The 24,055-nt window shown below is 47.6% G+C and overlaps 1 pseudogene; it reads right to left on the bottom strand.

Moving 5' to 3' along the window:
• Window positions 1-2,595: 2,595 nt before the first annotated feature.
• LOC149355367 (uncharacterized) overlaps window positions 2,596-24,055 on the bottom strand; it is a 54,078-nt pseudogene continuing 32,618 nt past the window's right edge.

Genomic DNA, 24,055 nt, shown 5'->3' with positions numbered 1-24,055 from the left:
AATAAATCTGCATAGTTTCGTTGCTCTGTGTCCACTGGAAGTGGGTCAGGGGAAATCATATTGAACGCCCCTCGTAAATATACAGAATGAACGAAGCGAATGGCGCGGTTTTGAACTGATTCGAGTGCATTTGTTAGGTATATTTGGTGTGGATTCCAGATGGGACTGGCGTACTCGAGTTTAGGTCTAATAAGGGTTTTGTAAGCTAGAAGTTTCACGTGCTGCGGTGCATGACGCAGATGACGTTATAGGAATCCTACAGATCTGTTAGCAGATGATATGATTGTGGTAATGTGTGTTCGTCAAGAACGATTGCTACATAGTGTTGCACCGAGGTACTGGAACGATTGGACGCTTTCTATAGATGAGTTGGCAACTGTATAGGAAAAAAACAAGGGGGTTGCGTTGACGGTGAAATGAGACGAGTTTGCATTTTTTACCGTTTAGTGTCATTAGCCAGAGGTCACACCATTCATGGACACGGTCGAGGTCATTTTGAAGAGCCACTTGAACAGAAATGTTAGTAACGGTACGATAAATTACACAGTCGTCGGCGAATATGCGAATTTTACACGATACTTGTGGCGCCAGATCGTTAATATATATTAAAAATAAAAGCGGGCCGAGCACAGATCCCTGCGGAACGCCGGATGTTATAAGGAGAGTGCTTGAGTTGATTGTTAATAGAAACAAACTGAAAACGGTTAGATAAGAATTCTTTAATCCAGTCTAGAATATTAGGGTGCAAATTTAAAAAGGATAGTTTAAGTAATAAGCGTTGGTGTGGTACCTTGTCAAAAGCCTTTGCGAAACCTAAAAATAATGCACCGGTCTGTAGGTTACGGTCGAGGTTAGCATGCAGATCGAAAGTGAAGATTGCCAGTTGGGTCTCGCAGGAGGGTCCCCTACGAAACCCGTGCTGAGCTGGATGAAAAAAGTTGTTAGAATCTAGGAAGTTTATGACATGGGAATAGATGACATGTTCCATGATTTTGCAACACACTGGTTAAGGAGATGGGGCGATAATTCAGTGGAGAGTCCTTCAGACCTCATTTGTGGACCGGAATGACCCTCCCAACCTTCCAGTCATCCGGTAGCATTCCTGTTGAAAGCGATTGCGAATACAATAATGAAAGATATATGGCTGAAATGTGTTTAGTATTTTTCAGTATTTAGAGTTGATTTCGTCCCCTCCAGCAGCTGATAAAAGTTTTATTCTGTCAATGTGGTTCGTTATGCCTTGCACTGTGATATCAAGGGGTGGCATTGTTGGTAATGCTACAGTAGGTGGAGTGGGCAGTGATGAGTCTGTTTCGTCTGTGAAGACGGACGCAAAAGCGCGGTTAAATATTTCAGCACATTCATAATCAGTGGCTACCTCATCAGCGGCGTTTGTAATAGGTGTGTTGCATGTTGCTCGGGGGTTTATTATTTCCCAAAACCTCCTGGGGTTATTGGTTAGGATTTTTGGCAGATCTTTTTGAAAAAAGGCACGTTTGGCGGAGCGAACTGCAGCATAATATGATTCTTCAGCTGCATAGTAGCGTTCCCATGCATCGGCACTTCGATTCCATTTCGCAGTACTATGAAGTCGTCTTTTTTTCCTTTCTAATCGTTTAAGATCACGTGAGAACCACGGTTTTGGGCGGTTTGCACGAAAGCTGATACAGGGAATAAATTTGTGTGATAGTTCATTTATCTTATTTTTGAAGACTGACCAGTTATCACTGAGAGTCTGGAGATGAAATACAGATTGAAAACAGGGCAGAAAAGCTTCTAGTTCGCTATTGATTGCTTCGTAATTTCCTTTATCGTACAGGCGGATGGTTTTCGCGAACGTTTGGCAGGAGGTGGGCGAAAACTTGAACGTGGCATGAATAACCTTATGATCACAGACTTCGCGCAGGTATGTAATCGATGATAAGCTTTCAGGGTCGTTGGTGAGTATTAAATCTAGGATGTTTGAAGATTCGTGCGTAACGCGAGTCGGTTCGAGCACCATTTGCCTCAAGTTAAAATTTAAACAAACATTTACAAAATCTCTAGCTTCAGAGTTACCTGCTATAGTGGGCCTACATTTTGCCAATCTATACTCGAGTAGTTAAAATCTCCGAAGAGAACAACTTGTGCAGTGGGGTAATTTTGTAATTTGATCTAGAGAATCGTTTAGTTTAGGAGCGAATAACGGGTTGGTGTTAGGGGCCCTGTAGCACACGCCAAGCAGAACGGTTTCCGGTGAAGCGCTGCATTTTGACCATAATATTTCTAGATCTGAAGTCATGTTAACAAGAGAACACGAGATTTGGTTGTTAATAGCAATAAGAACACCTCCTCCGCGTTTGCCCTGACCATCTTTACGATAAACGGTAAAATTCGGTAAGTCATCTAAAACTTCATTATCACTGACGTCGCTTGATAGCCACGTTTTTGTTAGGATTAATATGTTGCTGCCAGAAGATAAAAAGAGATTAGACAAGGCCTCGCGCTTTGGAAGGAAACTGCGTGCATTGGTGTAAATTATAATTTACAAAAGGCAAGATTAACTCGACAGTTAGTCGGCGGCTTCTTGCGCGCTTTCCGACGGCGAAAAGATTCCTATGGGATTTCTTTGACTGATTGCGTAGCTTGGTCAAAGATATACCGTTTCGGCCCCATGTGCAGGGTTTTGTAACGGAGGGAAAAGGGTACAGACTTGGTCCTAGCAAAGGCCACAAGGTGTTTTCATGCGTTTCGAACGGGTAGAGAAAAATCTTCGCCAATGCTGAAACCAGTGTCTTTAAGCTGAGTGCCTTTCGAGAGTATGATTCCTTTTGTTTTGAACGATGACAGCTTCACTATAATCGTCCTTTTGCGGTCATTGCTGTGGCGGCCGAGGCGGTGTGCGCGCTCTATTTCTTTGGGTTCTATCACCAGGTTGAGGGTGTCAAGGCAGGGTTGAATTATTGTTTTTTTCTGTTTGGTCAGAAGACTCTTTTTCATTTGGGTCCGGAAGGCCGTAGAATACAAGGTTGTCTCTTCTAGAGCGGTTCTCAAGATCGTCCAGACGCGTGTTCAAATCAAAAAGCTCTGTCGTTCTATCAGCGTTTGCTTGAAGTGTTTCCACTTCGGCTCGAAGGGTGCCAAGGCACTCGCATTGGGTTTCGAGGTCAGCAATCCGTTTGCTTAGGGCAGATATTGATTTATCAGTTGCTACCAGTTGACTTTTAAGGCCCTGCACTTCAGTGATAAGTTGTGACTGTCCGGCGGACAGCTTTTGTAATTCAGTCATAATATTGCCACGTATCATTGTAGCGTCCGTTCGTTCGCGGAAGGCCGCAGAAAAGGGGTGTTATTTTTGTTCCTGACGCGAGAAGCGACCGGACTAATCTCGATTGTTCACAGCCATGAACAGCTGCATGTTCGTGTTTCTAGATTGCTCTAGATGATCTCGACCTGTTATCTCGAAGTTTCCTTGCCGGCTTTAAATTGAACGATGCCGCGAGCAGCGGGCATTCGTAGTTCGACGACTGACGAGCGCGTTTGTTGCTTACGCCGCCGCCGAGTGATACAGTTCTTTTGCGGGCGCAAGTCAGCCCAAATAAAGAGCTTCGTTTGCAAGGCTTGCTGCTGTTTTCCTCACTGCTGGATTGCAGTCACTACAACGTGACAATATAATCAAAATTAAGTGGTCCCGGATTCGTTTCAACGTCGCCCGACAGTAGCAGTAGAGCGCGAACGACATTTACACATTCAACAGCAAGTTCAAGGCAACACTGCGTGCTCGGCAGCTGTACCAGGCAATAGTTGCTAGTTTTCTTAGCGAAAAGAGAACCACCTACCTGCATAGCGAAGGTAAGCGGATAGCGGCCCGTGCAGTGGCACAGCCGCAGAGCCCACAGTGTGCCGAAGGTGGGTGTCGCTCTTTTATAGATGGCGTGTATGATGCTGTCGGTGACGATGGTGACGCCGATGCGGCCTCCTTGGTCCGGCATACGAGAGGTGGCGCTGCCAGGGGCTCCGTATCATTGGTGGCGACCAGGTGCAAGGTACACGGTTCATCTTGTTGATATGGTGTCCGGATGTCAGCTGCGTAGCCGGGTGTCCTGATCGTTAACATCGGCAGGAGAGCAAAGGTGACGACTTGAGCAAGGACCTGCATAGCGAAGGTAAGAGGTTTAGCGGCCCGTGCAGTGCCACAGCCGCAGAGCCCACAGTGTGCCGAAGGTGGGTGTCGCTCTTTTATAGATGACGTGTATGATGCTATCGGTGACGATGGTGACGCCGATGCGGCCTCCTTGGTCCGGCATACGAGAGGTGGCGCTGCCAGGGGCTCCGTATCGTTGGTGGCGACCAGGTGCAAGGTACACGGTTCATCTTGTTGATATGGTGTCCGGATGTCAGCTGCGTAGCCGGGTGTCCTGATCGTCAATATCGGCAGGAGAGCAAAGGTGACGACTTGAGCAAGGACCTGCACAGCGAAGGTAAGCGGTTTAGCGGCCCGTGCAGTGGCACAGCCGCAGAGCCCACCCGACTTTAGGGTTATTCTTGTTACTTACTCTTTATCGCTTCCTTTATCCTTTACTGGGATTATGAGTAATCATTGCTTACACAAGTTCTATATTTCAGCATTTCTGCCTTGTACATTGCATTATCTGCACTGTGAATCCGGCTTTTGTAGCGCTGTCTCGTTCATTTTATATCGCCTGTTTTAGTGTGGTTTCTTCGCCTATGTTAAAAGAAGTAGCTCTCGCCGGGAGCAACATCTCATTTTATGCCCGTTGCCATAAAAAAGAAGGACGGCAATGGAGACAGGGCGTTTGGTATGCAGAAAAACAAAAGGAATAAAGACTGCGGTCTCGCCTGTGTCGAAATGCCAACTACAGGCGAGGAGTCGACACCCATCCCTCAGGACTTTTTGACAGGACACGACCACGGATACTTGAGTGGCCATGGTCATTCCTGAGCAGCAGCTTCCACCTCACCGACGTGGGTGCTTGCGATAAAGCGCTTCGGAAGTCCGACGTGCATTAAGCTTGTGGGGCAAGCGATGTGCTCTCCCCAGCCAGCAACTAGAAGCATCGTCGTCGGCACCATGCGTGGAGGCAGAAGGAAACGTGGAGGTGGTCGCGATCCACATGGTCCAGCGATGGTTTAATCATAGGTCACCCTACGGCTGTATGCAGTCGTGGGGCAGGCGGGTATGCAGTCATCATGCCGCCTTCTTAAAAGTTAATTTTCTCAACGCTTAATTTCCATAGGCTTACGCCTTGCGAAAAGCAGGCATTGCTGCGTCGACTTTTCTCCTGAAGCAAGGCTGCTAGTTTAGCCATTTTGTAGCTGTATTTGACTACTTTCGGAAGCAACTACCTTCCAAAGGTTTTCTTTAGCTGTGAGGAGCTTAGTTTGCTCTTTTCTTAAAAGCTATATCAGAATTTAGCTCGTTTTGCTAATTCTAGCTTTAATGCAGAGAAATTTAAGAATCAGTAATTTGGAAGATATTGAACAGTTCTGGTGACGACAACTACTTCTTACTAGTAATAAAGCTAATGCTAAGCATATTGCATCATAAGGTAGCGTTCTAGGAAGATAAAAAGCAGAACAGGAAACCGCACCTCGAGAGAAAGAATAAACTAATTTAGAAGAGGAACGAAGAAACATTCACGTCCCTCCTCTCTAGAAAAAATCATTTTTTCTTTTATATCGCTTCTTTGAGTTTCCGTGAATAAATAGTTTCAGTCGCAGACCATATAGCTGCTGATTATACACACAGAACTAAAAATACACCTGGACTTTTGCTTTCGCGAGACCCATACTCATCCCTCTGCACTCGTCCATGTAAATATACAGGGTGTTTTTTTTAATCCGTTTAGAGATTAAAAAAAAAGGCGTTGACAGTATCGTGAGTGCTGCCTTCACGGAACATGCATATCTGGCTCGGCGGACACAAGATAAGGACATTGCGGTCAAATTTATTTTATTAATGAGCCAATTTTTGTTAATTATATTTTAAGTCTTCACTTTACGCTGCATACTGCAATCGCAACATTGAAGACCGTAAAGATTCAAAGATAATACAATTTGCAGCATGCCCCTAAGTGTAACAGATATTGAGATATTCGCGATTTAATTTTCAGCCTTTTCGCATCCCATTCGTTAACTGGACGTTAAGAGAGAGATTGATGAAATGATGACGACAACCGACAGCACCAAGGCTAGCTCCGACTGCGGAGAAGAGCACATAGTCACTGGGCGAATTTGCTTTTCAGTCCCGGACTGTTCGGGACTACTTGCGGACTCGAGTCCGATATTTGTTTTTCTCGGGCAGCCCGAAAGCTCCGCCCACCTGCCTGCATCACCATAGCAACGCGTTCGTTTTTCGCCTATGGCAGTCCGCGGGCTACTTGGGGCTGCGGGGAAGGCAGCAGACGACAGCTGCGCGCCGTGCTGCCAGCCATATTGAGTTAGACTCTGTGTGCATTTTGCGTACTTGTCGTGTTCCTGGAGGACGATATAGTGCGTTAAACCTTCACACGAGCTACGTAGCTGCTCTCTGAGCCATAGTAAGACTTTTTGTTCTTGCATCTTCGTTCTATTTTCTTGAAATCCACCACACACGGACGAGCGTTCGGAGCTGCGAGAGCGTATTGTTTGCTCGTGTCGTCAAGAGGTTGTTGTTCGCTTGTTTTGCGACATGCTGTCTGCGCGCTTACCTGAAAGCATAGCAGGTGAACCACTCGTATACTGGAGCAGCTATAGCGCTTGTTGCCAACATTTTTGCGAAGGCTTTCGTCTATCTGCCTATCCGAAACGAGTTAGGCTAATATGTGCGAAATTCGCCGCAAGCAGTAGCGGTGAGCATACCCCCGAAGCTAATGGTGTCTTCGGCTGACGGCACTCGTGGAGTTTTCAACGCACTCGTGCGGTGCTCCACGTTCGGCTGGATGCCACTCGTGCAGTGCCGTGCATTCGGGTGGGACGAGCACGACACGCGTGCCACCGTGGAGACCGACGGTGGAGCGCGGTGCAATCCCGTCGTGCAGCGCGCGCTAGCAGACGACGCTGTTCACGCTCGTTGGTTGACGCAGCATCGACGAAGACGAAAAACGGACGAAGCATTACAAGTGGGCACATTTTAAAGAAATGTTGAAATTATAGCAGCTGCAATACATTTATTCGCGCTGCAGTCACGCAGCCACCGGCCGGCGAGCTATGTGCCTTCCGTTATGAGGAAATTAAAGGTTTGTCAATATTTTTAGTCTTGCAAGTTCTGCCTTATAGCTCCTGCAGCGAACGGCATATGCTGTTCATCCGGCATGCCTGCACTTTATAACATCGTACTTTTTGCCAACGTATGCACATGTTAAAGGATACCAATAAAGCGACAATGTGGGGCGCTTAGTGGATTGAGAATCACCCAGCAAACCAAAAACCTCCCAGAGACGTTTAGCTAGACGTCTCTGAGAGGTTTTTGGTTTGCTGGGCACCTGCTGATATTTTCGGAAGTTACTCTATCTGAAGCTCTAAAGGCGTATGCATCGAAACCGGCAAGCATAACGCCTTGGTGTGGTGTCTTACAAACCTGTGCCCCCATAATTAATCACAGTATCTCACGAGCAAGCTCGTGGGTCCCGCGTTTCCCGCTGATTCTATCAACGCCTGTTACAAGCGCGGTTCTGCACTGTTCTGAAGAGGCTGTTGCTAATTATACAAACTGTTGACTGCGCTCGTTGGCGTCGGCCGCTCGTAGGAATAGCCTCTGAGATCATCGAGAGTCTCGGGGGCCTCGTTCAACGGACGGCAGAAAGAGCAAGGGCACTCTGCGAGTGTTTCGCACATTCAGCTGATGTGCAAGGAGACGTGCCACTCGTGTAGTATTTGACGTCACTTCCTGCGCACCGGAACGGAGGCAGTGCGTGTCAGCCGAAGACACCATAAGTTCTGTAATGCACCTACGCTAAGCTGGCAGTACTGTCTTCAAATCGACTCAGTATCGTGATCGAGCGCACGGCGCTGCTTCGGCGTAGTGGTGGCCATGGCTTGCGTCGTCTGCTAGCAGATGAGAGCGTCCTGGTGCGGTAACCGAGGGGGATCCCGGCTCTGGCGGCGAGTCCGCAAGCAGCCTCTGGCAAGTAGGTCATGTGACCATGACGCTGTTTCCTGTCAGAGCGGAAGCCGAGACAAGTCAGCAAGTAGTCCGGGACTGGAAAAATAAATGCGCCCGCTGCCTTCGTGGGCAGCACGCGTTCTTTTTTCGTCATGGGCATTGAACTTGGAGGCACGTTTCCTGCCGCCAGCGGCTTCGAAAAAGCAGGACGGTGATAACGCGCAAGTTTTCCTTTTCCGCTCTGGCTAAGACAAGAAAGGACCGATGGCTTATCAGCTTGCCATTTATTATTTTTCACCGGAATCTCCGCTGGTCCGCTGCTGGCTGTCGATTCTGTTAACAGAACGAACAAAGCTGCGGCAATACTGTACATATCATTTCTGAATGTGCGTTGAAATGGCAGGGCAGCTGCAACCGCGACACTAGTTGATCGAGAAGGTGCAGATGGTTGTCGCCTGTGTAAAAACGAATGGCAGCGCTCAGCTCGCCTCAAGACTCTAAGCCTCCCAGAATCCTGGCCGCCCGGTTCCGTCACATATGATGTTCGCTGAAATATGCACAAACTGTTCCGGACCACAGGATCTGTGCTTCATGCAAGGAAGGCAAAATGAGTTACCCCAAGTGAAGAATTCGAGATAAATGTTCTGGCCTACGATCGTGCATACACCGAGGCTAGCATACGTGAAATCGTCCAGGCCGTTGGATCCTGCCGCTATTCAGTCTGGAGAGTGCTCAAGAAGCGTAGTTTTTACCCACACCACATATCGCTGCGTCAAGATCTCAGTGAAGACGATTATAAAAAGCGGTTTAAATTCAGCAACTGGGCATTAATCATATGTGACGAAGACTCAGACTTTTTAAAGAAAGTTCTGTGGACGGAAGAGGCCCCCTTTTGCCGTAATGGGAAGTCAATGTACCGAACTCCCGCTACTGGTGTGATCAGAACCCGCACTGCAGGGCTCCGCGAACACCGCAAGTCCGGTGGTCAGTGAAGACTGGTGTGGCATTTACTGAACTCGAGTAGTGGGGCCGTACTTTCCGGAAGAAAATCTAACAGCAAAGTCATACACAGCGAGCATTCTAAGTGGTGCTGTCAGCGATTGCATGTCCGAGATCCCGTTAAGTCAAGTCCCCGGCTCGTGGTTTCAGCACGACGGGGCGCCTGCGCCCTTCTCGCCGCGTGCAAGGGATTGGCTCGACAGCAACTTCCCCGGTCAGTGGATAGGGTGCGGTGGAATCATGTTCTAGCCACCTAGGTCACTCGACTTAACTCTGTTAGACTCCTTTCTTTGGGGTTACATCAAGAACGATGTGTAGGCAACTGAACCCGAAGACTTCGTAGACCTGAAACAAAGAATAATCAAGGCATGTGCGAATATACCCCCACATGTTGTGAAACGAGTGCTGCAGTCCATGAAAGAGAGATTCGTGGCATGCGTGGCGGTTGAAGGCAAGCAATTTGAGCATTACTGATGCATAAAATCTAGCCACCGATATACGACGGGGCAACAGTATCAGTCCACGTCTTTTGAAATTACTTTGGAAAAAAATAATGAAGCACAAGCCAAAAACTTGCACATCGTTCCTTTCTTGGACGTGCCAGAGCGGAAAGGGAAACTTAGCGCGTTATCACTATTCTGCTTTTTCGAAGCCACTGATGGCAGGAAACGTGCCTCCAAGTTCAATGACCATGCCGAAATAAGAGCGCGTGCTGCTCACGGAAGCAGTTACTGTGCGCTCTTCTCGAGCGCCTGCCTGCCGCAGTCGCAGCTATAGCCTTGGTGCCGTCGGTTGTCGTCATCATCTCGTCAGTCTGTTACGTAGCATCGTCGGCGGGATTTCTGGCGCACTCTGAGCGTTCAGTTCCTGAATCGGATCCGAAAAAACTGAAAATTCAATCGCGATTATCTCAATACTGTTGAACTTAGGAACATGCTGCACATTGTATTTGCTTTGAATCATTAGTCTCCAAAATTGCATTGCAATATGCAGCGTAAAGTGAAAAATTAAAAATAATTAACGAAATTTGGCTAATTAACTAATGAATTAACTTTGACTGCTATTTTCTTACCGTGTGTCCGCCGAGCCAAATTACTTTCCGTGAAGGTGGCATTCATGATACTATCAGAGCCTTCTTTTTAAATATCTGTAAATGGTTTAGCCGCCGCGGTGGCTCAGTGGCTATGGTGCTTGGTTGCTTACCCGAAAGACGCGGGTTCGATCCCGGCCGCGGCGGTTGAATTTCTTTGGAGGAGAAATTCGTGGCCCGTGTACTGTGCGATGTCAGTGCACGTTAAAGAACCCCAGGCGGTCGAAATTTCGGGAGCCATCCACTACGGCGTCTCTCATAGCCTTAGTCGCTTTGGGACGTTAAACCCGATAAAACCAAACCTGTAAACGGTAAAAAAAAAAAAACACCCTGTGTAATCCTTGAAGACAGGCAAAGTAATATTTAAAAACTTTTTTTAGACCTCCTAGATAATGGTTCGATAAAACCGCTACATATTTGTTGTTTAGAGAACATATCACCGAACCACAAGCCCGAAGCAAGCGACTATATTTTCTCCTCGTCTGCTCCGGTTGGGCGCAATACTCCGCATTTTACTCCGCCGACCGCAAAGCGCCACTCCGCAACGCGATTGGCGGAAAGGCACTACGCGCGTTTTTTTTTTTTTGCCATGAAATCATGTGGCCTGACTCCTCCTACTCTCCGCTTTGAGTTGAAAAAAAGCCGCATGCCAGGACGTGTAATAAGATCCAATAGGAAAATCAGCCCCATCATCATCATCATCATCACAAGCAGCAGAAGCAGCCTGAATACGCCCCCTGCAAAGACCTCTCTCTAACTGTTCAATTAAACCTGTCGTGTGCTAGCCACTGACACCATATCCACGTGAACTTCTTAATCTCATCCGCCCACCTAACTTTCAGTTGAAGTTCGTACGCTATAACCAGCGTCTCTCAAGAGAAGGGAAGATTCCACTGTCTCTACTGTAAGCGATGCTTTGAGATTTCGAAAATTTTAGATTATCACGGTGGTCTTTGGCAAATTCGGATTTTTCCGGCTCGGTGCAGGCCAATGCCCATGAATACCAACATCCACAACGAGAGTTGGCGCGCCACTGAGATGCACTCAGTTAGGAAACAAGATTTTTATCAACATTTCTGTCACCGAGCTCTGCTACTGAATGATGACGAAAATGACCCAAACTGGAATAGTCCACAGCCAAGTGACATACACCATTTATCATGTTCCATCAAAGACAGAAATGGTCATTTTTGGAAAGCTAGGGGTTGCGTTTTTTGGGAGCTTTCTTTACTTTCCTTTATTTCGCCTGTTTGGCTTCTACAGAGTAACCCAAGATTAGGTTTAGGTTTATTGGGGTTTAACGTCCCAAAGCGACTAAGGCTATGAGGGACGCCGTAGTGGAGGGCTCCGGAAATTTCGACCACGTGGGGTTCTTTAACGTGCACTGACATCGCACAGTACACGGGCCTCTAGAATTTCTCCTTCAAAGAAATTCTAGCCGCCGCGGCCGGGATCGAACCCGCGTCTTTCGGGTCAGCAGCCGAGCACCATAACCGCTAAGCCACCGCGGCGGCTAGTAACCCAAGAATATGCAGAATAGTTAGTTAGAATAGAATAGTTGGATTCATCACGTGCTGTAACTTTCTAACGCTCAGAATATTGCAAGACGGGCATACAACAAACGGTAAAAGAATTGAGGGGGCACTTTGGCTCTCTAAAGTGCTGCAAGGCGAAAACCTTTCCTTGCGCACTGGTTTGCATTGATTTCTTCATTTTTTTATTTTTTTTTTGTGTTTTAAGGTATATATTTATTTTTACCTTTTTCTTCTTATATTTTATTAATTATTTTTCTTTTTTTCATATTGCTTGCTGTTTTTATTTAATTTTTCCGACAGGGAAGGGAGGAAGATGGGAGTGAACGAAGACAGTGTATTCACTAGACGCGCCTTTGTTCATTCCAAACCATCCAGCTGGCATTGCGTAGTGGTTAGCGTGCTCGTCTCGCACTCCGGATACCCTGGGTCGATTCCCCAACTCGACCAATTTCCTACTCGGTTTTATTTATTTATTTTAGCTGGACCATCACTGTACCATCCCTTTAATTGGTTTCATGGTTTCTAGCCAAAGTACAATTGACCCCGTTTGAAAATCGCGCACTGTGACGTCACGATAATTTCGACAATTGAAAAGCGTGACATTTCTGTCGACAATTCCTGCTTACAACGATGAGGCCTTAAAGGCTTCCGCCTTAAAAGTGCTTGTCCATGTCCTCCCTTCGGGTTCGTCTGCGAGTTCCGCTTTACTACTTGTAAGTCACTAAGCGTCAAGCCCAACTGAATATTTTGTTGATTTTTTGCTTGCAAGGCTGAGAAGGTTGCAAGGCTGAGAAGGTACAAGACCAACAGGAACTCGCAGGCACAGTACGGGTGCAGATGTAGAATCTAGCGCATTAGAGGCACGTACACAGATGCCTGACAAGCGCGGCGAGGTGCAGCCTCGGAGTCTGTCTTCAAGTCCGATGATTCTGAACGTCGTTAGGGATTTAGTTTCGTAGTGCGTGTGTGTGCGTGTCATTGTGTAAACTAGACACCAGCATGAAACGCACTTAATTCTATGCACGTAGAAGATACGCACGATGGCATGCCCCCTTCATCATGGCCAGGGCTTAAAGTCGATCTCCTTCGAAAAGGTGGGGGGTCTCCAGTGATTCAACCACAGGGAAGGATGAAAATAAAGAACGAGAGAGAAAGTGGCTGGCCGTGTGTTTTACACATCGTTTTGCACAAAGGGGACAAAACTTTTAAATCTATTTATTTCGCTAAATTTATAACACAGACCTGAAAGAAGCTATGTCCGCGCTTTGCTACTGTGCTCGTTGTTGCTGAGTAGCCTGGGAGCTTAGTGGCCAGCTCAGGACTGACTCATTGTGTGAGGGCGCGCGTTTCCCTTTTTATTCCACCCTTTGTGTTGTGCTATCGGCTTTTTATTTTTCTCCATCTTTGATTTTGCAAAACAAGTTGATGAATAGAATAGACGTTTATACCCGTCGAGACTAAAGCGAAGGTTTCGAGGGCAAATTATGGGGTGTCGGTGGCTTTGAGCGATGCACGAATAGTTGCTGTTAATCGGATAGCTCTACACAACACGTGGTTGGTTTTGGGTCATGGAGTTTAACGCCCCAAACCAACTCAGTCTATGAGAGACGCCGTTGTGAAGCGCTCCGGAAATTTCTACCACCTTGGGTTCTTTACGTGCACTGACATCGCACAGTACAGGGGCCTCTAGAATTTCGCCTCCATTGAAATTCGACCGCCGCGGCCGGGATCGAACTCGCGTCCTTCGGGTCAGCAGCCGAGCCCATAACCACTGATCCACCATGGCACCTCTCTACACAACACGTAACTAATGATTTGCTCCCGCTGTGGTGTTCAAGTCGAAGGGCTGCATTTGTATGGAATAGCCAACACCCCTCCTTTAAGCATGCGCTGTAGGACACTGAAGAACGGCAAAGGCATGCTAACTCGGTGTCACTATATTAGGTTTGGGTCAAGAAGCGGAAGTTAGCAACAAGAAAATTAGCTGTGAGAAAATACTTGCCACACACACGTAATTTTCAGTGAGAAAAGTACTGTATCGAAACGCCGTGCGCCACAAAGAGAGTGGAACCACATATGCGACAGAATCCAAAAAAAGTTGAGCGCCATACACACGCGGCAGCTTCCATGAAAATCACTATGAAAATTACTCAATTAGGCAGCTAGTTAAATGGAACTTGTTAATCATCATCAACTTGTTAATTAAGAAAGTTTGTGGTTAGTTCCAATGGAGTGTTCGAAGCAATGGAGTAGACGATGCCATATCTGTTTTTGAAACAAAAAATTTGGTGCCTTCTTTACCACAATCATAAAACAGAGAATACAGTGGCATTTGGGAGCTCGACCTGCCCCAAATATCTCAAAGGACCTCTAAAATTTTGGAAGCTGGTCCACCCAGAAGACGTGTTAAAGTTGGTTAGTGAGTTTAGGACGTAAATCAGTGGGGATTAGTTGGTGGAATAGTGTTGATTATTTGTGATTTGCGAGCGGATTAAGGTGTATTAGGAGATATAAGTGAGTGGATTAAGGTGGTAAAGTTACAGCCGTGCATCCCCTTCGGGAGAGTTCGGTGGTCTTTTGATCTCGCTGCCAGTCTGTAAACTGTTGCAGTGGAGTCCGGCAACACAACACTTCGGCCCCAGCCACGCCAGTTTGTGCCGAGGTTCTCAGCGGTGCTGTGCATGCGACGGTGTTTTCAGCAGTTACCCTGCTCTTGTGACCGACCTGCTGCATATTTGCTGTTATTCATGCACGTATCAGCAATGCAAAACTTCGTGGACCTACGGACATTCCAATGGGAGTTTGCAGCGCGCTGGACTGCTCGACCTCGCAGAAACAGGAGTTTGCACTTTCCTGTTTCCTGTAAGGCGACCAAAATCGAGCACGACGCCGTGGTTGGGAAGTGAGAACGAAGCTAAATGAAAGTTAAGCCAATGACAAATCACGCCTTTCTGAGGTAAGTTTAAAAATCAGTCGGTGTAATTTGCTCCGCTTTCACTGCATGCAGTTTTGGGCACCTGTTAAATGCAGGTACACGTCGAGCCAGATGAGTTTGAGCTACTTCACAGAGGACCGAACAAGCTCATGTGCGCAACATTAACGGCGCTTTTATCGCATTTCTCAGACAAGCGGTCGCAGAAACCATCATAAAAAGAGAGGTGTAAAGCTTATGCGCCGTCCTTGTCTAATTTTTTCTTGAAGCCTCAGCTTCGTTGTTCCCAAAGGAGCTCTGCAAGACCCAGCCATTGCACTTCATAATCTGCGCCATCGATTATATATTCCTCACCAAAAGACTTCGAAACAGCGTCCAGGCCAGAAGTCTCCGGCTGATTTCTCCGCTTTGCAGGTGTCACACGACAATCGTCTCTGTCCGAGATTACACGAGTGGACAAAGTACTAATAAATAGGATGAACAGTCGCAGCATAGCTACAACAACAGGCTATTTTGTGCCTATAAACGTAAATGGGATGATGGGCGATTCCACCATGCAGCTGCAAGCCTGTCTCCATACCACAACAAAGGTTGTCGGCTAACATTAAAACCGATTATCTTGAAAGCAGGTTGGGGTGTTAGATTTGTCACGAATCTTCCTGTCCTTTCGAATACAGTCGAGGACACTTACAATCAACCCAACGGTCGCGTAAATTGTGTTACCGATGTTCACAGTAAGTGGATTTCTCACACTAAAGCAAAAAATACAGTCAGGCAAAAGGGGCGTTCATTTGTTAATAGAAGTGCGATATGAGCGCCAGTGCCTTCCACCCCGATCTCACCACACGATTTCCAAGCTCTCCAAAGCAGCCATGTGATCCACAAGACAACACTGCTGCCGACAAGCTGCTTTAAGGGCGCGTTATGCCCGTGAGTATGCCCGGTGAAGACACCAATCCGCTAGCACCTTTTGCAGAATCATTGGCCGAAAAACAGCCTGGAACAGGAAAAAATTTAGCGAAGGTTTTAGTTGATATGTCACAAAAACTGGCATTGATTACTACTAGGTTAAGAACAGACATCCGTGGCGTCGCAGATGACCACAAGGAACTGAAAGCTTCGATAGAGTGCATCAAAAGTGCGTTTGAAGGCTTGAAAACCAGTGTACAAAATGTTTGTTTAGAACTGTCTTCTGTGAAAGAGCAGCAGAGGGAGGATGCTGGATAAGTAGAGCTGAAAAAGCAAATGGGCGATCTGCGCAAAGAAGTTGTCTTGAAACAATACAGACGCAGGAAAAATATTGAAATCAAAGACGTTCGGCCCACTGCTCGTGAGTCACTCCATGAGGTGATTTGAAATGTGGCTGCTGCACTTAATTGGGAACTTCGCATTGAGGAGTTCGATGCTAATCATCGCGTACCAACAAAGAACAAGGACAAACCAAACATGATAGTGAAATTCACCTCAAGGAAGACGAGAAATGAAATACTGGTGAAGGCGCGTAAGCAGAGACATCTATTCCGGGTGTTGGCGGTAATCAACCAGTGTTTGTCAGTGAGCATCTATGCCCACAGACAAGACCCTCCTTGGTACGGCTGTGCAAGTGAAAAAGCAGAGGGGCTGGAGATTCACCAGGGTAAGCAATGGCAAAATATTAATGAGGAAAACCGTGACTTCTGGAGTCCTGCACACAACAAAAAAGAAGGACCTTGACCAAGTCGTTTAGGTCACTGACCACGATGCAGAGACAGTTTTAGTCTGTTGTTGCAACAATGGGTTTAACCGTGGATGAAGTAAATGTTAAATTTAGTAAGGGTCAAGAATGCACTGCAGCGCTCGTGGATTTTATGCCTTTGGACAAAGAGGTTTCATGAGAGCTATGGAAGAAGTAACCACGGAGTCTGCTTCAGCTCTTTTTCCTTTTCTGTGCAGAAGACAAGGATCGAAGGTAGACTCGCCGGATGCCCTGGGCTCAATCGTCCAGCGCTAGCGTCCAGTGGGGAACCGAAGCGCCGTTGCCAACTTTTCCTTTTGGTTATGATTTCAATAAATTTTTAGACAATGGAAACAGAACTAATTTAGAAATAAATGAATCCCGATTATTTTTATAATATCTAGCAACACTGATGCTGGTTTGGTTATGTGGAGCTTAATGACTGAAAGCAACTCATACTATTAGGGACAATATTACACACGAGAAAAAAAAATTATACAAAATATCAGCCTAAAACAAATATTTTGGTAAATATAAGAAAAAAACACAAATAAGAAATTTCATACAGTTTTCTTCTACATGAAAACAGAAAATATGTGTTATGAAACAAGGAAAGGGGAGAACAAACAAATTTACAGAAAATTTCTGAACACTGTTTTAACCAATTTTTTTTTTAATTGCTCGTCCTGACACAAGAGGCTGGGTATGGGCTGCGTTTAAAAATGCAAGGTCATTTTGTTTCACTTCCGGTAGCCTGTTATAAGGACTGCAGTTGCAATGGTAGAAAAGCCTTGATGGAACACATGAACTTCTACGTATAGGAAATAAAGAGTGTGCTAACTGTGAGCCGGTTTTGAGAGGTAGCTCTCAGGCGCTTCAGCTTTGTGAGCAGAGGGAAACCTGGGCACCTGTCTCATGAAGCCTCCCGTTTCTACTCAATGGGTCAATGGGCGACTAACGTAGTCGTCCTGAGGACGACTACGTTAGCACGAGAGGAAAGGTATGCATACTCTAGTGCCAGTAGCTCGGCATTTCTAGCTCGGTTGCGCTTATCGTTGCAAAGTGTATGTGGTTGTGAAGAATGAGAATACAAGAGGGGAACCAAAAAAACTAAACTTAGAACGCGCCGCCATTCGTAGACGTAGTAGAGAGTTCTATAGCTGAATGGGGTTAGTACTGACCTTCACGAAACAGCTGTGCCGAAGGTATCTGTTTGTAGTTGAACATTTGAGCTATCGACCAAATTTCAGAGAGAGACAAGAGCGAGCTGGAGCTCGGGCTAGCGGACGTTGACTGAGCATCTGCGCCCGCATTTGAGACGTGTATCCGCTAAATTTGTTCCTCCCCTTCTTACACAGGATCGAAAAAACATTCGATTGAGTTTGAGCCGGGACTTGAAAAAAGAGATTGAAACTGGTCTAGACTTTTTCACCGGAGTCATTACAGGTGATGAGGGTTGGTGTTACGGGTATCACCCAGAAACTAAGCAGGCGTCAAGCCAGTGGAAGACTCCCAACTCCGCCATACGAACTCCGCCATTGTGCATAGGGAATTTGATCGCCCTGGCGAAGCTGTAAACCAGCACTTTTATTTGGAAGTTTTAAGAAGTCTGCGAGAGGAAACTCCCGTAGTTTGGCGATTTGGTGACTAGTTTCTTCATCACGACGACGTCGCCGCATACACGGCCTTACGAGTGACCAACTATTTGGCCTCTCGGGGATGGCCTGTCCTTCCTTACCTCCCGTATTCACCACACCTAGCCCCATGCGACTTTTTTCGGTTTCAGAGAATGAAGAAAAGTATAAAATGGACGCGTTTTAGTGTTGACGAGGCGCTAAAGAAAAGCTTCGCTAGGGGCACTGGTCGATGTTAAAGTCTAAGAGTTCCAGTGATGCATCAAACATTGTGAAGAAAGACTTGACAAGTGCATCGCATTTAATACAGCGGACATTGATAGTGACTGAAGGAATTTATACAAAAGTGAAGTTTTTATGCAAACAATTAGTTTTTTAGGTGTCCCCCCTCGTACGCGGTGACTAAAATCAAAATACCATCAAGCTCACGTCTCGTGCGTTTAAAAAGTGGCCGTGAGACCTGTAGATTCAGCTGACACATTGTCTTTTTTTTTCACTTAAGGCTACACTAAGACAATAGGCAAGTGTAGCCATACTGTTGTTCATATAAAGGAGAGATTCCGTTGCTGGCGTTCTTCAAGGTACACTTATTGTCGTAGGCTTTGAAAGAGTGGCCTGAAATAAATCTGGATTCAGTTGAGGACTACGGGGTACAAAGAAGAGCTCAGGTCTTCACAAGAATTCCGCAGTTGAAGTGGCAAAACTTTTGAATAAAATATTCAGAAATCTCACATCTTCCATGAAATGTAAAAGAAAATTTGACGATTCAGATGCACCGCCTCATATGTACCCTCAAATACTGTATACCGTACGCGTCTTCAATAGCCAATGTATTGTAGTAACGCTCGGAGGGCTAAAGGCAATAGTCTCATTCTAGCACTAACGCCCGAGCCCTAACACTCCAAGCTGTCACACCCAACCCCCGGTGCAATTGGTCGCCACCATGGTGGGTTCGGGACAGAGGTGACAAATATGAACCTTCTTGTCGAAAGAGTGTTTACTGCTCTCAACCAATACAAACAGCAACCAACAACTACAATAGTGAGGGAGCGCTTCGAGAGAGAGAGAGAGACTCTTTAATGAAATACAGAGAATTTAGCTTCGCTCGCGTACGGGGTTATAAAAGCACAAAAGAGGGCAAAGCATACCAAACAAGGAAGGAACCTTCCGCTCACCTCGCGTTGCTCCGCGCTCCCGGCCCTCTGCGGTCACTCGTTTCTGTTGGCCGGAGTATACAGTGACGGCAGCGTTCTGCTGGGCAATCGTGTGATCCCCACGAGGGCACGGCTTCCCTCCAGAAGGCACGAGCGCTTCGAGAGAAACGGGTTCGTCCCAGCCTCTTCTAAAAGAGGAAAGGAGGAAAGCCTCCGCAGTGGCGTCGCCCCGGCGATACGAGACTAAGCGGGAGCGGTGTACATTTTCTCCCCTCTCAAAGCTCTCGAATGGAGCAGATTTTTTGCTTCATTGATTCCATTATTATGAAAGGAGGTATAGAAGGCTGAGTTTTTTCTAGCTTTATTTACACAGAGATGCAAACGTACTGAGCTGTAAATGTACACAGCTCTGCAATAATTTTTCTAGAAAAATATAGTGTAAAAAATCAATTCAGAATAGCGATTTCCAAGAAAAACTTTAAGCAACAAGTAACAATAGCAAAACTGAAAGATTCTACGGAAACAATGTTTCTAGTTCTGTCAAAAGCAGAGAGAATGGTGAATAGAATTAAAACATCAGAACGAGCTACGTTTAGTTAATGCTGAGAAAAACGTCTCTTAAATATTCTTGAAAATTCTTCAAAAGTAGGCATCACACCTGTGCCCTTAAACTTGGACTAAAATTGGGGCTCCGGCAAGAATTTTAAGCAAGAACGAATTTTTTTCACCGCACAGCCACATCAAATTTGAGTAGATTTGTGATAAACATAAAAACGGTTTCTTCGGATGGGTTATAATGCAGATCTTGTATGAAATATTGCACACACAGTAGACTCATTTCCGGACAATCTGCAAAGTGCAGTCAGCATTAGAGTGCCAATGAGCTGTTGGAGCAATCTTGGGTGAACATTGCTTCCTCAGCATTCTAATATCAGAGGTGATTTCAAAGACTTGACGAAGTCATATGATGGCTTAAAGCACTGGTCCGCACCTCTGTCACTGGAATAACACCTCGTTATTAAAAATAACTTCTAAAAGAGAAATGTATAGGGAGCAGGAGGAAAACTTTTATTTCTATTTATAGTGAGAGGTCGATGGTGCGAGCTGGAAGGGCCCGCCCCTTACAAACAATAGGAGGGATCCCTAGTCCTGGATCCCTGTAGCTTCCGCAGCGGCCCGGGCTCTAGCTACCAATGCCTGTTGGGCTTGGAGTTCGGAGCAGCCGCGCAGGGCAGCTTCCCATACCTCTCGAGTGGAGTGGAGGTGGGGTGGGTAGGCAGGATTGGAAGGGTATGCCCATACCATGTGGTAAGCGTCCGAAAACTCCTCCTCACAGTGCGGGCAGTCGCCCGAGAAAGAAGAATTGAAGTGCTTAAGTACTGCGGCCACAGTACAGTATTGGTATAGAGGCGGAGAAGCCAGCGCTCCTCCCCCCTGGTGAAGCATTTACAGGGAGTGGGATAGAGTCCATGAAAGGTTTGATAAAGAGATCTCTCTAAAGGTGGTGGCCGGATTGAAATTGAATTCGGGATCTGGCTGCGGATGAGGCGATGCCCGGTGAGTAAGCGTGCGGGCGGCAGCGTTGGCTGCCTCGTTCCCCTCAAGACCCGCATGAGCCGGAGCCCACACGATGGTACGATGGGTCGGAAACTGCGTACTCGCATGCGTGGAGGATTTTGAAAGCACGGTCTGGAATATACCCTTGCTCAATATTCCGGCAGGCGCCCCGGAGCCCGTGATAATGACTCGGCACTATGGATCTGCGGCGGCCAGTGCAATGGCGAGCTCTTCCGCAAATGTAATATTTGCGGCACGAAAAGTAAGGCCCTGAACCTGAACTGTAGTGTTCTGGTTGATGACGGCCGCCGTGTACCAACCCCCATGGTGTGGGCCGGCCGCATCCACATAGAAGACACCTGGCTTATGGCCATATTGTTGAGAAATAGCCACCGCCCGCGCGAGACGGCGACCATCATGGGTGTCTGCAGTCATGTTCTTCGGAAGGGGTCGCACCTGGAGTGCAAAGCGCCAGGCTTCAGGGATGCGGACCTGTTTTTCTGTCTGTGTTACATAGGATATGTGTAAGCGGGTCAGAAGGCGGCTCTCCGCAGGTGTTTCGTTCAGACGCAAGTATTGATTATTAAGATGAGCTTCTAGTAACTCCCCAAAGGTGCTGGTCACCCCAGACCGAGGAGACGCTTGTTGGACGTCGTTATGGGGAGATCGAGCGCTCTCTTATAAATTTTGCGGAGAACTACTTCTAAGGCGTTCTCATAGCATATGCTTAGGTGTAGGTAGGGACCCGAATATAAAATCCGGCTGGTTACGAATGAATTGGCCAGCCACAGGGCATCTTTGCATCGTAGTCCCCCCCCACCCCCCTTTCATTGAATACCCGGCGGAGCATCCGACCCACCTGGTCCCCCACCTTACGTAGCTTGTTTAGGGTAGTGCCTATCTTGCGTCTATGATGAATGAAAAGCACCAGCACGGATCTCCTCGTGTTCGGGTATCGTCCGCTAAGTAGGGAAAGGGAAATTTTGGTTGTGCACTTTGAGTTGGGGCGTATGTTCACAAATTCCGATTTGCTCGGGGAGCATTCAAGACCACAGCGACGAGAGTATTCGTCCACAATAGCTGCCGCTTGTTTCAGATTGGTCTCGATATCTCCAGCCGATTGTTGTGTTGCCCAGAGGGTGATGTCGTCCGCATACAGAGCATGTTGCACACCGGCGGCGACCTCAGCCAACTGGGTAGGAAGCTTCATCATGGCCAGATGAAATAGTAATGGCGAGAGGACAGCTCACTGTGGAGTCCTTTGTGTGCCAAGTAGGTATGGGCATGTTCATTGTCTTGTAGCCGGATATAGGATTGGCGATCTGTGGGGAATTATAAGCGACTCTGTGCTCGCCTCTGAGAGTTGAACATTTTGTTTGACTGATCTCAAATGGGATACTAGGTGTTGCGACCACGTTGGGTATCCTTGGTCCATTATCGATTGAGGATTAGTGTAGCTGTTCCTGAATTTGGTGCAGCAGGGTAGTTTTGCATTGGCCTGGGGTCTTGTGAGTGGCTTGGTATGGATTGTAGTGGTAATTATGCAGTGGTCGCTACCGAGGGATTCCTCGGTGTTGCTCCAACCTGCATTGCGAATATTTTTCGTAAAGGTGAGGTCCGGACACGTATCGCGTGTAACAGAGTTACCTATACGAGTGGGTTGCGCGGGATACGTGTGAAGAGTGAGGCCCAGTGTGGAAACAAGGTTCGCCACCTTGCGTTCGCTTTTCTCGTCACGTGTGTACCCCCATAAGGGGATTGGAGCATTAGTCTCCAACAATTATGTGGGGATGCCGATTCGCGACCTTCAAAGCCAGGCTGAAGATATCTGCGAATGTAACATTTGGTAGTTTTGGAGGACAGTAAATGAGTATGTGCAAGGGTGGGTCCTGTTTGCGCAGCGGAACGATCGTCACCATTACATAGTAGAAATTAGCGCTAAGATCCAGGTCAACCTGGGAGGCCGTGTAATTCTAATGTACGCAGAGGCAGCTCTGCGCATCCTGCTAGTACACCGTGTAATTGGGGAGGGTGGCGCCCTTTCCTGGCTCCTGAAGGGCCACCATAGCAGATAATGTTGGGAAAGTTGTAAGGAAAAGGCATGGATCGCCTCGCTTGGTGCGTGCCTTGAATCCGCGGCAGTTCCACTGTACAATTTGGATAGGGATCGAATCGGTTCGCGGATGCTTTCTATTTTTAGGGGCGCCCGCCATGATCAAAGGTAGAGTTGTGAGTTTGTAGAGAGGAGGTTTGAGAGCCAATGGCTCCAAGGAGAGGAGCGTCCTCTATACTGGGGATGGCACCGGAGGCCTCTTCCACTTCGCCGGCGATCTGACGCCTAGACGCTTTGAGCTGCCGGCCCCCGAAAGTTTTAAGCGGACCAGCGCGCTTGGGAGCGCGGGTGAGTTGAGCGAACTGAGCGGTTATGAGGTTTGGGACAGATGCCGCAAGGTGGCTAATTTTGTTGAGTGCCAACGTTAGTGTGGCATTGATTTGCGTCTGCAATGCGAATATTCTGGAGTTAACTGGAGTTTCGAGAGCGCTGACTCTCGCCTCGAGTGCCGCGAGGGCATGCGCAGCCTGTCTTGAAGGGGTTGCGTCGCTTTCGATTGCGTATGCGGCGGGTGGGGCAGAGGTATGGTTGGGGGAATTTTGGCGGGCCTCCGCTATTGCGAGGCGCCTTTGATAATTTGCAACCTGCTCGCGGATAGCAGATATTTCTTTTTGTTCGGCAGAGATTGCCCGTGTTTGGGTTTGGGAATGGGGAGGGAAGGGAGCAGCTGCCCTGCCCTCGCCGCTCACCTGCGAGTGTTGCTTGACAACTATCGCCCACGTCTTGGAGTCGGCGTACCGGGGAGGTCCGAGGTGCTTCGCTGCACCGGCATCAGGCGGCGGTGGCGCAGCTGGAGGTTCCCCTGGTTCCCGGTAGAGGGATTCACAGGCTGGTCCGTGGCTGGGTCGGCAGCCTTGGACTTGAGCTTGTCCGGGTGACCCTTGCCACGCCTGCGTCGGTTCCGCTTGTATTTACGCCCACGCTCCGCATGCAGGGGCTGGATAGCGCGATGTTTAGCCGTACACGCAGGGCCCCCCGTGGCATGAGCCGTGCCGCACACTGAGCACTTTGGGTTGCACTCGTGAGGGACCCGCACCCCGTCAACGAGTGGAGCCTGCTGCACAGTCCACCCCGGTCCAGCTTCTGGCCGGGGCAGGCGTCCACGCGGTGGCCGACCACATCGCAATGTCGGCAGGCTGGAATGGTTCGCTGGTAAGGCCTGACTTGCACAAGCTCCGAGTCGTAATGCACGAAACGTGGCTTTTCTGTTCCGGCGAAAGTCAGTCTTGCCTTGTTGGAGCTCC

Source organism: Amblyomma mixtum, chromosome 3, assembly GCF_055824585.1.
Source record: "Amblyomma mixtum isolate Tamu chromosome 3, ASM5582458v1, whole genome shotgun sequence".
Classification (NCBI taxonomy): domain Eukaryota; kingdom Metazoa; phylum Arthropoda; class Arachnida; order Ixodida; family Ixodidae; genus Amblyomma; species Amblyomma mixtum.
This window is presented reverse-complemented; position numbering and strand designations above follow the sequence as displayed.